The sequence below is a fragment of the Pteropus vampyrus genome, unplaced genomic scaffold (assembly GCF_000151845.1).
Source record: "Pteropus vampyrus isolate Shadow unplaced genomic scaffold, Pvam_2.0 Scaffold5, whole genome shotgun sequence".
Classification (NCBI taxonomy): domain Eukaryota; kingdom Metazoa; phylum Chordata; class Mammalia; order Chiroptera; family Pteropodidae; genus Pteropus; species Pteropus vampyrus.
In genome coordinates, this window is record NW_011888786.1 from 13289251 (window position 1) to 13307734 (window position 18484).

Consider the following 18484-nt stretch of genomic DNA (forward strand, 5'->3'; position numbering starts at 1 on the left):
ATAATTAAACACATATGGAAAGAAGATTGTCATTTCAGCTTATTAGTGTTGAAAGAAATAACAGCTTTTATTGTCATGTGATGAGAAAATTATACTGTAAGTTTCATTATCAGTCAAAACAACCTTTAAATTTAAGAAAAGAGAAAAAAATAAAAAATAGGGAGAGGAGAAAAGAAGCTTCTAAAGTTCACAAAAACTAAAAATAAGTGAATTGCCGTTTGATGAAAATTGAAGACTGAACTGTCCACAGCTAACCGCTTGCTTGCTTGCTTGCTTGCTTGCTTGCTTTTTAGGCAAGGCAAACGTTGGTTGACCTCACAGATTACAAGGACCTTGTCAGTTAACAATTCCTTATTGTTTATTTTTTACACGTATAGCACCCGGTCTTCCTAGGTGGTCTCCCATCCAAGTACTAACCAGGCCTGACCTTGCTTAGCTTCTGAGATCAGACAGGATCGGGCTTGTTCAGGGTGGTATGGCTGTAGACTGATTGTTGATACTGAAATTGTAACATAGACAAATAGTAATTTTGGTTCAATTCAGAACATATAGTTTGGTATGTGCTTACAAGATAAAATAATTCTTTCAACTTAAAATACACTGTCTTTTGCGATAATTTAATTTTTATTCCTGACCAATATCCTATATTTATTGTCCCCTGTTATGGACTGAATGTTTCTATCTCTCCAAAATTCATATGTTGAAACCCTACCCCCAAAGTGATAGTATTGGGTGGGCCTTTGAGAGGTGATTAAGATCAGAAAAGGTCGTGAGGTTGGAGTCCTCATGATTGGGATTAGGACCTTTATTAGAACCACAGAAGAGCTTGCTTCCTGTCTCTGTGCTCTGCTATGGGAAGATACAAGGAGAAGCCAGCCATCTGTAACACATGGGCATCCTCAGCAGAACCCAACCATGCTGGCACCCTGATTGATCTCAAACTCCAGCCTCCAGAACTATGAGAAATATTTTTTTATTGTTTATAAGCCACTCATTTTATGGTAACTTGTTATGTCAGCCGGGACTGAATAACACAATATCCTTTCTACTTGCTTAGCTTCTTCTGCCCTAATCCCCGCTGAGTGAAGACAGTCTGGTTAATTAAAATCCTGACCACATTTATTAGCCAAGATCCCCTCATTCTCCCATACTTCGCATATTTTTCTTTTTGTGTTGTAAATCCTCTGATTTTCTTTAACTTTTTTTTTGTATTTTTATTTTGGGATTAATTATACTATTCTAATAAAGCTTACTGATGTATATACATTTTTTAGGCCTCCAAAGTCTATTACATGATATAAAGCTGTAAAACCAAATAACTTCCTGCTGGTCTCAGCATATCCATTTCTCTAGGCTGAATAATATTCTCAGTGGGATAAAAAGGTAAGCATTCAAGTAGGTCAGGGATTTTCTTACAAATAGCATTGCCACTCTATTGCTCCGCTATAGAAATAACAGGAACATGTTTTTATCTGATTGTGAAGCCTTTGGCATCTTCTGTACACTCTCAAGGCTGCAGGCCACAGTGGAATAGGTTGAATTAATCTCTTTAGATTTAAGCTTATTTATCAAAAAGGAAATAGGCTGTATGCTAAAGTCTTAGGTCAAGCTCTCTGCTTTCACTACTCCCTTCCACCTCATACAACTGAGATGTGACTTAATAACGTCTTTACACATTGAATAATGCTTCCCATCTGCCTATGATGGCAGAGCAGAGGAAGACATTGTGTAAATGTTGAAAGAGATAATATCACTAATGCAGGTATGAATTCAGGAGCAAGAGTGTAGAAAGATTTAACTGTGTTTTGGGAATTCAATAAAAAATGAGGTATAGATTTTGTTTCATTTTTTAAAAAATATATGCCTTTATATACTAAATATAAATTCAAATTTCAGGTACTTATACTTCGAAATTCTTAGAGTAGACATGAGACATGCTATAACCAAAATATGTCTTGAATAAATATTAAAGGTGAAATTGTATGTTATCTTTGAAGGCCTTGTATAAATTCCCCGCTGTTCTTTTGGGTAGTTCAGTTCAGATTCTCTCAGTGGAAACTAATTACATACTTGTCAGAGGTCTGGTTGTCAACGCTGATCAGGTGATCGTGGCCTTAGACAAATTTACCAAATTTCCAAACTGTATCCTTGTCAAACTGCTGCTTTTTAAAACTTTCTCAAGTCAGGACATCCCCTCTCCCTTTTCCTCAAGGTCAGCTTCAGAATATCCATTTCTCTATTTCTATCTGTTACTTCTTTTTCACCATCTATGTCTTTCTGCAAGCATTTGTTGGAAAGCCACTGGAGGTAGTTTCTACATATAAAAATGATGAATAAAACATAATTCCTGCCTAGAAAAACTGTGATTAATAAGGTATATATTCAACATAAAAAACATCTTACCGAGTTTTGAGTAGTAAAGCTTTTGGAGACTAGAAAAATGAATAACTAAATTAACTGAAATGGTATATAGTATCAGCAATGATTCACAGAAAAAAAGATCAGTTATAAAGTTCATTTAAAATCAACTAGGAAGATTGTTCAAATGCAAATTTCTGGGCCCAAACCCAGACATTTTGAAAGTGTAGATGGAGTTTGGTAATCAGGATGTTTAATAGGTAATATGGAAAAGATAATAGCTAAGTTAGGATTGAAAGCTTAATATGACACTGAATAATTTACTGACCAACCACAGTTTGACAGACACTGGTTTAAACACTGTCATATTTTGGGGGTGAATTTACTAGCTATGGAAAACAAGAACCACCCGGTAGAAATACTAAGGAAGAACATGTCAAAAAGTATTGTATCAACAGACTGTTGTCACAATGAGATACATAACTATCACCCTTTATCTTAGTGATTTATAATAGCAGTGATTTATTCTTCTAGATCTACGTCAGTGTCGTCTGGCCAGCTCTGCTTGGAGCTGCAGTGTCTGAGGCTCCACAAGTCTTTATTATAGGCACCAGACTTTAGAGGGAAGCTCCAAGTTCTTATAACAATTATGTGAGGCTCAAGGGGCAAGCACAATTACACCCTTGTCAGGTGGGTTGCCATCTTATTGGCCAGGGCAGGTCAAGTGGCCAATGCTGATATTAAAAGGGTAGTACATGTGTCAGGTTTATTCAGGGGTCAGAATCTACACTAGTTATTCAAAGATAATTTAATTAAAATTCTTATTGATGAGTATAGAGATGTTGACAGAGAAAACAGAGAGTTATCGTCCTTGTGCCTAAGAGAACAAAGGAAGGAATTTCAAATAATTGAAATCTATAAACATAGATGGGGTCCCTGATATGGACTGAATTGTGTTCCCCCAAAATTCATTGGTTGAATCTAACCTTCAGTGTGACTAAATTTGACGATAGGGTCTTTAAAGAGGTAATAAAGGTTAGATAAGGTCATAACAGTGGGACCTTAATCTAATAGGACTGGTATCCTTATAAGAAAAATAGACATCAGGAGAACACATGCACAGAGGAAAGGTCATGTGAGGACATAGCCAGAAGGTAGCCATCTGCAAGCCAAGGAGAGGGGTCTCAGGAGAAACCCACACTTTCAGGAACTGGATCTTGGACTTCTAGCCTCTAGAACTGTGAGCAAATATCTATCTGATGTTTAAGCCACCCAGTCTGTGGTATTTTGCATGGTAGCCCAAGCAGACTAACACAGTCCTATGGAACTGAAACTGAGACTTCTGAGGAGGAGGTCTTGCTCATCTGATTCTGAGGAACAGTTAGTTCCTTGGGCATTTGACAAACCATTTCTGCTGGGTAAAATCCCAATAACATAAAAAAAAATTTCACATTTTATGAAGTCATGTAGCATCACAATTATTCTGTAAAACTGATTTTTGGAGTTGTACAAGTGATAGTTCCCTCAAATGTATGGATTTCTTTGAAAATTACATTCAATAATTATTTAATTTTAGAAATTGTATTGTGATTTTGTTTTGCCCAAAGAAACTAAATTGATTGACATAACAAATAAATAAATAAAACAAGAATAAGGAAGAAAAAGAACAAAAATATTAATAAGATTTATTTTATGTAAGAACACTTACAACATCAAATATTATTAATATTAACAACAATAATTAAATTGTCTTTCTTAATAATAAAGGTTGTAATAAAACAGAGATTCAAATGTAAGTAAAGCATTTTACTGAAGATAAATACGTTCAGCCAAAAGTAATAATAGACCCAGTGTGAAGATTTGAAGGAAGCCACTGGAGCCCTCATTACTTTCTGGTGGTGCAATCCTACCAATAAATTAATAAGTCACCAAAATGACAATAGTTTACATTCAGAAAGTCTGCAGAAGAAGTCATACATAGTGTCCATGTGAAATGTGAACAATTGTATATTTTTGCACAGTTGTAAAAATATGGTTTCAAAAATTTTATCACTATAAAAAAATCTACAATCACCATTATCTACAGCATGTTTAGAAGTCTCAGGAAAACTTTATTCTACGTGTCCAAGGGTACATAGCAAATAGTTCTGAGAGTTGGAAATCATCAGGTTAACTGGAATGAATTATAAACTTTTAAAAATATTTTACACAAAATCATTTACAAAAAACAAGCTCAGATGAAGTGTTAGACTGCCTTGCTTATAGAGGTCCTTTGCCAGCATTTACTCTCAGCTCCATTCCTTGTTCCTCAGCTACTGACACTGCACTGGTTCCTCTCCTAACTCTCCTTAACCCCCTTGTTAGTTACCTTCTTCTCACCTCACTGTCCTATCGAAAACACAGATTTGCCTGTTTTTCTCCTACAAAGCTTTTGCATATTCTCTTTTGTTGTTTTGATTCATGCCTACATCCAAATGCCACGTAAACTAAATTATCACAATATATTTTACAAGAAAACAATTTCTTTGCTTAAAAGAAATGATGTAGACAATGCTGAAACCAGATCACACAGATTACATGGATGCATTCCCAACTCTACACTGAGTAATATCACCTTGGCAGCTTTAAATCAGTGCACGTGTGTCTGCGGGGAGGGGTGGACATTTAGATAATGGAAATGATCAAGTCGGGGCTTTTTATTTCTCCTGAAGTGTCAGCTGTTCATCACAGAATGGCATTACACTGGAACTATTTGTTGTTATTAAATGATATTAGCAAAGATGAGAGTATTATCTAACATTTAAAGATTCATTATGGACTGATAGTCTAAGGATTTTATATTCCTTAAATCAATTAGTACTGGAATAATAATCTGGAGTATGTACTAGAATTATCCTTATTATGAGGTGATGATACCAAGGTCAGAGATATTGGATCTCATTCAGGGCAATACTTCTAGTAAGTGAGGGAGAAACAAAATGAAGCTTTGCATCAGCCAGTCTGAACAAGAGCTTAGGATATTTGAAAAGGAAAGTCTTAGAGTCATAAGACTTAAGTAGAAGTCCCTATATTCCATTCTTGCTTTGACCTTGGGAATTCTGTTTTTTTCTAATCTGAGACTAAAAACTTTCCACAGCGAAAACAACAGAGGAAAAAAATATATCTTTCAGCATTCTTTGGGAAATAGTTTTGTAAAGTTATAATGTGCTTCAGTAGCCTAAAATATGTAATACATTTGAAATGTTTAGCTAAAATTTAAGTAAACTTTTTATAAATGTCCTATCGGTTCTGTTTCAGTGTAGAACAATGACTAAGCACTCACTAAATAATCTCTTCTCCAGGTAAATAGCACAAGCTTTTTACTAGAGCAAAGTGATGAGTGATTAGTTCCTTCCTAATCTATGTGTTAACTCTGGACATGCTCCATACTCTACGTTTTGTTTGTTTGTTTGTTTGTTTGTTTGTTTGTTTGTTTGTTTTTTAAATAACAAAATATTTAGAGTTTCACTTTTTTCTTCTTTTTTTTAAAGAACCCCGAAATGTCTCTGGCCTAGCAGCTACTTGGAGACAACATTTCTAAAATACTGTTATGTGCACAAAATATTTTGGATCAAGAGTGTGCTAAACAATCTGCTACTGCAATAATCCTTCAGGTGTGTTATCATCATTGTAAGAATGCACTTAGAGTAGTTTCCCAATCTATGTGTAGCAACCATTTCTATGAATTAGTGTTCTGTGCAGAGTTAGCAAAGGGATACTTCTTAAGGCTTAGGGCCCTGTGTTTCAATATATGCACTAACTGTTTAAATATTTCCATGTCTTCAGTGTGCCAAAGAGTTAAAAATATGAGAATTCAAGAATATACATTTTAGTCTGCATTCCTACAAAAAGGTTTATGAAATACATTTGTCTTTTCAACTGTCTCTCTGTAGTGTATCTCCGGGTCATGATTTTTGATCTTCTCAAGTGATTTACACCAATTTGATAGAGTCAAAGGACTTAAAGTAACCCATGGCATCAGCTTTTAAAAGGAAGATCTAATTTGGAGAGAACTACATAAGATCTATCTTAGTCAGTTTGAACTGCTATACCAAGATACTGTAAACTAGACAGCTTAAGCAACAGAAATGTATTTCTTACAGTACTGGAGCCTGGAAAATCTAAGGTGAGGGTGCCAGCTGATTTAGTACCTGGATAGAACTCTCTTCTTGATTATGTCCTCACATGTCTGAGAGAGAGAGAGAAAGCATAGTCTCTCATGTCTCCTCTTATAAGGTCACCAATCTCATTATGAGGGCTCCACCTTCACGACCTGATTACATCCCCAAAATCCTATCTTCAAATATCATCACATTACATATTAAATTTTTAGCACATGAATTTTGGGAGACACAAACATTCAGTCCATAGTGCTGTCCTTTTCTGTTACAAAATCATCTTATTGAATAAAGTCATTAATAGGGATTTTCAAGTAACTAATTCTGATTTTGCCATGTGAAGATATTTGGCAGTATTCCAAATCAATCCTCAAATACTGTATTAAGACCACTGCTATCATTAATACATTTTTAAGACTTAAAATTTCTGACAACTCTAGTTATTTCATTTCATATTTTCCCCAAACTTTATGCTTTTTATTATTTTCCTTACACATAGAATATAAAATAATGAATAAAAATCATGCCTATAGCTGTCATTGTATTTACCATTTTATTTTCTTTTCAGTTGGCAAAGAATAAAAGTCCATCAGAGAGTTAGAAATGGACTTTACACAGACCCCAGAACATTCATTTGATATGTAAAAATTCTGAAACACAGGTTAAGTCACTTGTCCTAAGTCATAAATTAATTACTTATTAATATTTGAAGTAGAATTTAGATTCTTTTATTACAAGTTCGTTATCTTTCGATGGCACTAGTACAATTCAATAAATCCTGTCAACTAATGGGAATTAGTAAGATACTCAGAAGTCAACCTCTGCGGCCTTGTTTGGACTCTATAGATATAAACACAGAGACACTAAAAGGTACTATTAATCCACTTGATAATAGCCATTAACTTAATTCTTTTTTTCCCCTCTTCTATTATCAGTGACTCAAATCTCACTTTAAGATAGTAATATAAACATACTAATAAAAAAAGTAGGAGAAATCCATAAGAAGGAAGAAGATACAATAAATTCAGAAGCTAATTAGAAGAAAAGTTATTTTTAAAAAAGACATTAATAAGATAGGTTAATCAAAGCCTAATTTGTTTTAGCATGGCCTAAAAAGTGCAATATTTTGCTCTAATGCCATAACCATGGATCTATTGTATTTTTTTTTAAACGGGTAATGGACTTGTTTAAAAATAAAAATTTAAATTAAAAGATGACATATCCATAGTAAAGAGATTTTTATTATGCTTACTAAAATCCATGAAAAATGATAAAAACTTTGACTAATAGGGAAAATATTTATTTCTCATAAAACTGGTAAAAAACAAACCCAAACCCCAGAATGTGAACTGCACATTGCTATATACAAGTTCATGTACAATGAAAGACACTTATTCCATCAGATTTTACACGATATGTATAAAACTAAGTTACGTAGTCTTGAAAAAATCATAAACTGTTAATGGAGGAAAATGAGTTTAATGACATGAGTGAGTAAGGAAGAATGCCTCACGATTCCACATTCTTCAGCCTGAATGTGTAACAGAATTACATAAACTTTTTGTTATGTGATTTCCAATAGAGCAAACAGAGTATTTGCAGTGGTTCCCCTTATCTGCAGGGGATACATTCCAAGCCCCCCAGTAGATGTCTGAAACTGTAGATAGTCTTGAACCCTATATATACCATTTTTCTGATACATACATACCTTTTCACTTGAAGCACATTATGGCCTTTTTTCTTTGGCCTTTGTGAATTGCCAACATCACTATTCTTATTCTTAGGGGCTATTGTTAAGTAAAATAAGAATTTATGGAACACAAGCACTGCAATACCGCTGTGGCTATTAAGTGACTAACAATTGGGGAGAGGAGTGTATACAGTGTGCATATACTGGACAAAGGGATGATTCGTGTACTGGAAAAGATGGCACGCAATTTCATTACACTACTCAGAGCAGTGTTCAATTTAAAACTTATAAATTGTTTATTTCAGGAATTTTTTATTGAATATTTTTGGACTGCAGTTGACCATAAGTAACTGAAACTGTGGAAAGTGAAACCACAGATAAGAGGTGATTTCTGTATCCCCATCTTGTTAATTTTAGATTTGGCCATTAGACTTGCTTATACCATTGACATGCTAGCAGATGTGACATTAGCAGATACTTTAAATGTGGTTCTGTGTTTGCCTTTGTTCTTGTCATACTGCTCCCTCTTCCCACCCATAGAGGTCCTCCTTACTCAGCTCAGGTTCTGACACACCACCCCAGGCCACAGCTTGCACCAAAATCTCCTTACCCCATGCCACTTTGTACACCCTTCTGACTCAGCCAGAATTCCAATACTATGCATGCTTGCTCTTCTAACATTACCTCTTCAACCCTGTAAGCAGACTGCCTACCTTCCCCTATCCTGTGCCTTCTTACCCTACTGATGGATAATATTCCCCAGCAGCCTTGTCACTCTTTTATTTTGTAGACTGTTCCCATTTAGCCTCTGACACCTTGATCAGTATCCCCTCCTATGCTTTATTGGGAAACCAAAGTATTGGGCCTGCAGCCATATGTAATGACTCATAGTTCACTTTTTTATAAGGAAAAGGAAAAAGTCAAAAGGCCAGTTAAAAGGAAGAGGAGTGGAGAGATGAATAATCATGGTAGTGTTTGGAGCAAGGTTGTGACATGATCTCATATTTTAAAGAATGGCATATGCCATAGAATGGAGAGTCCAAGATCACACTGAGGACACCGTTCAAAAGTCTCATGCAGCTCTCTAGAAGAGGCATGACAGCACCTTGGATAATGTGATAATGAAGAAGTTAGTAGGGTCTGGTTTCGGGACATATTGTTACAATCGAGCCAAGAGGATTAGCTGATAGATTTTGAAAAAGAGAGAACAGTCAAAGATGAAAATGTGGGATTTTACCACCTTAAGAACCTGAGTATTTAGAATTGTTATTTGCTTACATGGCAGCTGTTGACCATAATTAGTTTGGGGAGAAATATACAGAGATTGGTTTTGAACGCATTAAGTCTTCCAAGTGAATTAGACATTAGAGAGGAGCCATTAATTGTATAAAGGAATTTGTAGGGTTGAGTTCCAGCGATATCCAGAGCTTAAATTATACATTAAACATAAAATTTCCTCTATTCAACTTTATTTGAAAACATAGACTCACTTATGTAATAAAAGAAAATAACTAAAGAAGATATAGAAAAATAAGAAAAGTAACTATTAAAAATTGTGCGAAAAATCACACAAAAATCTACCAGAAAAATGTTCCAAGTTTGATGGCTTTCTAGGTTAATTTTCTCAAATTTCATTAACAAAGTAAATTTATGCTATTGAAAATATTCTAGAGCACAAAATATCAAGAGAGATTCTAAGTAATTTTTGAACTCAAGCTTTTATATAAATAACAAAATTTTGTAAATAGTAGCACAATTAAAACACAAAAACTGACATTACAGACTTAGTTTATTGATAAGTATAACACAAATCTTTACTGAAAGTTTGGCATTTTGAATTCAGTGATTATACGTATATGTTATCTGATAATTCAAAGATTATTATTAGAAATATAAGTGTATTAGTCATCTTATCAATAAATCAAAAAAGAAAAAATCAACTAACTTCATAAATGATCAAAAGTTTTTTGATGTTTATTTGGAAATCAATGCTGACTTTTATTTAATGAAACAAGAACAGATGGATTTTTATTTAATACATAGATATACACAGATTATATGAATATAGATATATAAATAATCAGTTGCATTCTAAATGGCGAATCACTGAAGTTTTTCCTTTAGAAGTCTAGGACAGTACAAGGATATCTACACTGATCTTTATTATTTAGCATTATTCAGGAGTACTAGCCAAGATACTTTAATGTGAAAAGTAAATATAATTTATAAATATTGCAGAGAAAAAAGCAAAATCATCATTATTTAAAGATGGTAAGATTGATTAAAAAATACAAGATAATCAATGAGAAAACTATTTTAAAATATGAGAATTCACTGAGTGTTTGAGTAGAAACATTATCATATAAAATCAATTGATTTTTAATAATTTTAAAAAAACATATAAAAACTGAAAAAAGGAGAAATATTGTATTTATTTATTTGCTGATCTGGAGAAACAGAAAATCTTCTTTAGAGGAACAATGTCATTAAGATCTCCAAATTTTCTTGAGAATTTTCATACATAAAGCGGCATCTACTGAAAGTTTTCCAGGCATTGCAGGGGAAATAAACCCATAACTGGAAACCCAGAGAAAAAGCAGACAATAGAGACAAGCTTACAATGACTGAAGATTTCACACGTATTTAATGTATACTTGGAATAGAGCACAAGATAAATGAAACTGTACATAAAGAATCAAATGATCATTAAGGTAATGAAAAGTACCTTAGCAGATTAATAATTTATTAAATAAGATTAATAGCATATTAGTTATAGCTTAACATGTGATTAGCAAACATGAAGATAGATCAAAAAATATGAAGACTGAACATATTGAGAAAATAATTTTAAAAATCCAAAAATTATATAAGTGACATATGGCACACAGTGAAGAAACTTATCAGAAATTCGAGTACTATGTATCATGAGCAATTAAGACACAGAGAATAAGAGTGAGGGTGAGAGGGAAAGAGAGAGGGAGAATTAGAAGCAATGTTTGAAAAGTTAATGGATGAAAATATCAAAATTGATCACATAGCTCAAGCCACATATTAAAAGAATGCTGCAAATTCCAAGCGTGAGGACTCAACGAAACGTACACTGAGGAAAATCATAGTAACATTTCTGAAAATCAAAGACCAAGAGAAAACTTTAAAAGAAACCTAAAGACAAAATAAGAAACACTATTTTCAACAAATCAACCATAAGACAGACAGCTCACTTATCAAATAGAATTAATAAAAAAGACAAATTAAATTAACTACTGCGATTTTAAAAACAATGCCTGCTGAACTAGAAATCTGGGGCCAGAAAAAGAAAAAAATACATAAAAATTGAAGGCAAAACTTGTTTATACAAATGTTGAAAGAAATCATTATTAATAAACTTAAAATAATAATAAAGTGACTTCTTCAAGCAGAATAATTATAATGATCTTGGTTGGAAGTATGGAAATACAGAAAGGAATAAAGAGTAATATAGATTGCAAAGGTATGGAGAAATCTAAATAAATTTGATGCAATAATACCAATAACTTATAGAGTTTAAATATATCCACAATATAAACATACAAAAATATTGAAGATAAGAAGTGAATAAGTAAAATTTTAGTGTTCTGTGTTCTTTGTATTGCTTGAAAAATGCAAAAAAGAATACTTAAAATTACACTTGAATTAATCAAGAAAGTATCTTGTAAGTTCTAGAGTAACTTCAAGAAGAATAGTAGATTTAAAGAACAGATTAATAGAGTAAAACTAATAGGATAAAAAATGGAATTGTAAATAAAGTAATTTAATCTAAAGGAAGACAAAAAGTGAGAGAAACATGGGAATTGCACAGGGCAGAAAAAATATTAAGTGTATTGTATACACTGAACCAGATTCTTAAATTGAATAACAAGATTCTCAGATTGGGAGTTAGTGGGAATAATGAGAGATACACCTAAATTAAAAATACAAAAAGGATGAACTATAAACAATGGAAATGCATACCATATAAACAAAAGATTGCTGGTGTAGCTATGTATATGTCAGACAAAGTAGACTTTAAAGTCAAAGCATTACCAGAAATGAAGGATAATCTTTCAGAATAATATGTAAATATCACCAATCCATCAGGAACATGTAACACTTTTCTATCTGTATAAGTATGACATCCATTCAAAATAAACAACTCCTTGAAAACTAGAGATAAAAGAGAGTTTCAATAATATGAAAAGAACTGTTTACAAAATCTACTAGTCATCATGCTTAATGATTCATTATTGAAAGTTTTTATCAGAATTGTCAATGAATCAAGGATAGATTTTATCACACATGCTTTAAACATTATTCTCAATGTTGTACCATATAAGATAAATTTATTTTTCTTATTTCCTATTTAACAATGAAGAAAAAGTCAGTTACAGGCAGATTATAGATATACATATGAGAGGCAAAACAATAAATCTTCCAGAAGAGTACGTAGGAGAATAACTGCACAAATTTGGAAGAAAAGATTTCCTAGGTATCGTAAAGCACTAACCATAAATTAAGAGACTGATTAGCAGGTCCCCAATAAAATTAGAAACTTCTGTTTATCAAAAGATACAATTAAGACAGGGAAAATGTAAATCACTGGGTAGAAGATATTTGCATTAGATGTAACCAGAAAATGACTACAAATCAATTTTAAAAAGACAGCGAAGTGTGTGTGTGTGTGTGTGTGTGTGTGTGTGTGTGTGTGTGTGTAACAGGCACATCACAGAGGACTCCAATGGCCAGATTATCAAATATCAAATATGTTTTCCTATGTGTATAAAGATTTCTTGCCTCAAATATATGATTTTTTTTACTATATTTTTTTCTTGGTGATCATTGGACCATTGCCTACATAGTTGACGGTTTTTATGATAACCTGTCAGGATATTTGTGGCTTCTTCCAAAGTTGAGGCAGGGATATTAATTTTTCTTTTTCTTTTTTAGTTCTATAGATGCTGCCAACAATATTTGGCCCACACCTGTTGTATTTTAGGGTGACCTTAAACATTTAAAATTTGTCCTAATGGTGTGGCAACTTTCTCTGATTTACTGAGAGTTTATGTAGAAAGATATACATTTTTTATTACTAAAAGTATTACCCCAACTATCTGTCCTTGAAAATGAGGATGATTTGGACTTGCCAATGTATTTGTTTTAAAACATGTCAGTGTTGCTCAATTATAGCAACAGTGAAAATGTTACACCCTATACTAGGGCTCCTGCATTAGTGAATATAGTGCTTCTATTTTCAGTTTTCTCTTACTCAGACATTTGAGTATACCTGCTTTATCTGTGATGAATCCTGAGTGAGCTTTCATGGTGGCAAAACATAGTAACCAGGATAATTGGCAGGAGTACATTTATAGTGAATTTTGGTAGGTAAGTGGCTATCTATAAAAAATTTTGTTGCATTTTTTAAGTTTGTGTAACCTTCAGCCGGGGCTGGTAAACCTCATAGCATAATCTAATATTATTTTAATTGTATAAAATAAAATCTAATGGATTATAGAAATTTTGAATGTGTTAATTTTAAGCTATTTTTATAAAATGAAATTATAGCAAAATTAAATTTAAATATAAATAACACACATAGAGTCAATGAGCTATGAGCAATATCAGCTAAGTTATATAGATATTTCAAAAATAACTAAATTATGTTCAGCTGTCTATAATGATACAAGCAGTTAGAAAATAAACTGTTGAATTGCTATTAGGCTTCTAAGATTAAAGAATTGTACTAGCTATACAAAGAATATCCTTAAATTTTACAACTCTAAATTTATTACCATGGAACTCAGCTAAGCAAACACATTTTTATCTGTTGACATTTAATCAAGCCAGAAGATTTTTATTTATACAAAGCATTACATAGATTTGGAATGTTTTTCTTCACTATCATTGAAATTAACCACAGTGTGCTCTTTAGGCTAATATAATTAGACAGGCATACAGACATTTCAGATATGTGAAATAAAGGGGAATGAAGAAAGAGGTAAAATGTTCTAGTATTAATTAAATGTTTAATATGTGGCCGTGACTGTGTTAGGTATGCAGTTTTTAACTCTATATTTAAACATAAGACCAAAAAATGCAAAACTCCTAGAAGGAAACATAGGAAAAAAGCTCTTTGACATTGGCCTTGGCAATAATTTTTGGATGTAATGCCAAAAGGACAAACAACACACAAAAATTGACAAGAAGGACTACAAATTAAATAGTTTCTGGACAACAGGGGAAACAATGAACAAAATTAAAAGGTAACCTATGGATTGGGAGAAAAAAAATTGTAAATCATATATTTGATAAGTTAATATCCAAAATATATAAAGAACTCCTACAACTCAATAATAATAATAAATCCAATTTAAAAACAGGCAGAGAAAGCAAACACTTTCCAAAGACTTTCAAATAGCAAACAGGTACATGAAAAAATGCTCAACATCACTAATCATCAGGGAAAATAAAATCAAAACCACGATAAGATGTGACCTCACACCTGTTAAGATGGCTATCATCAAGAAACAAGAGATAACAATGTCAAGGATGCAGAGAAAAGGGAACACTTGTGCACTGATGGTGGGAATGTAAATTGGTTCAGCCAGTACAGAAAACAGTATGGAGGTTCATCAAAAATAGAACAACCATTTAATCCAGTAACCCCATTTCTGAGTATATATCCAAAGGAAATGAAAATATATCAAAAAGATATCTGCACTCAAAATGAACATTTGTTTATTGCAGCATTTTCATGATAGCCAAGATGTGGGTATAACCTAAGTGTCTATAAATTAATCAATACAGAAAGAAGTTGCAATATATATGTTTAAGAATATTATTCAGCAGTGAGAAAGAAAGAAGTCCTGCCATCTATAACGATATAAATGGATCGTAAGGGCATTCAAAGCATGAAATTTACACAATTTTACATGTCAATTATATCTCAATAAAAATACTAAAACAACTTTATGAAATATTTGTCGGTTTCCTAAAGAGGATCCAGAAAATCAGAAGATTTTAGTATTTTGCTCAGTTACACAGCTTATATGTAGGACAGCAGGGTTTTAACTTCAAAGTCCATTAATTTTTTTATTGCATCTTCTAAACTGACTTCTATTCATAAGATATACATCACACTTATTATGGAATATCTTATTTACTCATTTTCCATTTAAAATTTAGATTCGTGTTGAAAGCTATTAATCTTTATTTATTATTAAAAAACATTTTCCATTGATTAATATCTATAGTTTCAATGGAGCCATAAAAAATTTGAGGTAAAATCAGTTTTAAAAAATAGAAATTGAGTTTGTTTACACATTTTTATTAGTAATTTGTAAATTAAACCTGTTTATTTCTAAAAAAGATCCAGTTTTTAATGAGCTATTTTAAAAGCTAAGAGAACATTCCTGTTCTATGATGCGTGTTTGTTACATAGCAGGACATGAAAATGAACAACAGTTAAGCATTCACACAGATATTAACAATATGTAACAATATTAAAAGATAAATTGATGCACCTATGGTGTGCATAATGTTTTACAAAGCCAATTGTGCTTCCAAAGACAAAACAATAAACTCCTTTCTGAACACAGCTCTTGTGAGATGATACATAAAGATAGGCATTTGTAATGACAAGAGTTAAATGGAAATATTGGTGTTAAAATAAATCATATGAAACATGATGAGATGTCAGGAGAGAGAAGTACAGCATCATAAAGGAAACGCTGTTTAGCTGGTAGAAGCATGGGCAGAATTTTATTATGAAAGTTGGAGAAAAGGGTAAGAATGAGGAAATGGTATTCGTTAAAGGATGAACATTCAGATTCTTTATAAATATTTATAAAGAATTTAGCAAGTCTATACTAAAGTTGAAAAGTGGGAAATAAGATAGAAAACATATAAAACCAAATCAAACTGGACTGTTATACATAAATATCTTTCCATCATTTTAGCTAAATATAGAAGTATAATTCTCATATGATTTGGCAGAAAAATCTATTTGAATCTCTTGTTATAATATTCTAAAATTATAGTTTCCTTTCAATCTCTGAAGAAGCATTTTTAACAGAGCAAAAAGATATAATTCTTTAGTGAGATCTTTTAGAGTGTTCTATGGTCAACATGTTTGACCTATATAATCAATCAGCTTACCTAAAATTTATTTGTATAAAAATGTGATTATGATTCCTCAAGCCTCGTTTTAACCTGAATTTGGGCAGCAACAATACTGTGTATCCTTTTAGTAGGACATTTGAAAACGAATATTATCATGCTATGTATATGTCCAAATTTGCCTATAGCATAATTGAAAGACTTGCTAGAAACCATAGCAAAGTGCAAAGCCTGAGTTCCAGTCAGCTTCACAGTGTGCTTATTCTAAATATACACAGCTGGTGAATTTGCAATGCAGTCTGTTAAAGTCACCATTTGAAACAATGGGCTTAATTTGCATGTGTTGAATAAAAGCTTTCCAAAAAAATTATTTCCCGTTAAGTTATTCTTCATGATATACATAAGAAAAAAATAATAAACACAATCAATTTGGCTTTAGTTAATCTGGGTTTATTAAACAACCAAAATAATATTAAATTTATTTTTAAAACAATATTTTTTGGTTTTATAAGATTAATTTGTTTGAAAAAAGGCTGAATTAAGAACAGATGGAAGAAGATATGACAGCAAGTTCCCATTAGAACTTAATTGGCATTAAAAATAAAAAGAAACTCCAAAATGTGTAAGAATATTGATGCAGGAGGATTATTGAACCGTTTTTAACAAAAATGAAATGGTGATATCGCTTTAGCAAACTTTAGTTGAAACGAAATATAGAACTTTAAAAAAATAATATATTAGAGACACTAACTTTATTTTTTTTATTAAATTTATTAGGATGACATTAGTTAATTAAATTCTGTAGGTTTCAAATGTACAATTCAATAATATGTCAGATGTATATTGTATTGTATATTCACCAACCAAAGTTAAATTTCCTTCTGTCATCATATATTTGATCCCCTTAACCTTTATCTACCCCCACCTTCCCTCTGGTAATCACTAAAATTTGCCTGCGCCTATGAGTTTTTGTCTTGTTTGTTTGTTGCTTCAACCTTATTTATTCTCGATAGCTATTTTTATTCTTACTCTACAAAATCAAACCAGTATATGAAGGGCACTTTAGGAAAACAACAGGATCTAGCAGACATGATTACATAAAGCTAAAAATTACTTACTTATTGACCATTGACTTTTAGAAATGATTGAAAACGAAATTATATGTAGTGCAGACTAAGTGTTCTGTCTGTTGTGATGTAATTTTTCCTCATTTTGCTTCTGTGAGGAAGTGTAGAAAGGGAGTGGGGGAGTTCCAGGCTGTCCAGAGACATAGCAGAATATTATGAGGTTTATTTCATTTCATTGTCTGTTACTGCTAATGAATTTTTGTTTGTGTTAATACTTTCACTGGTTTAATTTCTTTCCTTTTATTGTGTTATATCCCATATTGCCTCTTTTTTTCATGATGCCTCTTGTTCCTAGAATTCCCTCTTTCTTCCCTCTCTGTTTATTAGATACTATTTATTTTTGAGGAACCAACTCTAATCTCATATATTCTGTGGTACTCTGAATATCTACTAATGACATTTTTTAATAGAGTCTTAATTTTAATTTCTTATCATTTTTCTGCTCCATAATCCAATTGAGATCGAATTAACATATTAGTTTTAGTTGTACAACATAATGACGATATATATATATTTCAAAATGATTAGCACAATAAATTTAGTTATCACCCATCACTATGCATAGTTACAATTTTTTTTCTTGTGATGAGAACTCTTAAGATCTATTCTCTTAGTAACTTTCGAATATACAATACAGCATTGTTAACTATAGTTGCCATGCTGCACCAGGACCTATTAATCGTATAACTGGAAGCTTGTACCTTCTGACCACCTTCAAAGTTATATATATTTTTTACTCTCTTTCTGTGTGTGTGTCTTTCTCTCTTATTTTTTATAGTCACATATATATAATTTCTGTTCAAATATAGAGCCACAGAACAGTGCAAAGTCATCTCAGATGAAATCCCCAGGGTCTAGATTGGTAGCCTGTTTAATAGGAGGAATTCTGGTCTCCACATTCAGTCTTTTACTTTTATCTGATATTTATTTCCTGTTTGAAGACAGCTCTTTGTAATTTGAAAATTTCTTGTGCATCTTATTTATTTAAACCCACAAATAGTTTAGGCAGCAGATAATTACCT

General features: G+C 32.2%; 1 pseudogene; it reads right to left on the reverse strand.

Moving 5' to 3' along the window:
* Positions 1–368: 368 nt before the first annotated feature.
* LOC111744019 lies at positions 369–487 on the reverse strand (annotated as a pseudogene).
* Between the last annotated feature and the right edge of the window lie 17997 nt (positions 488–18484).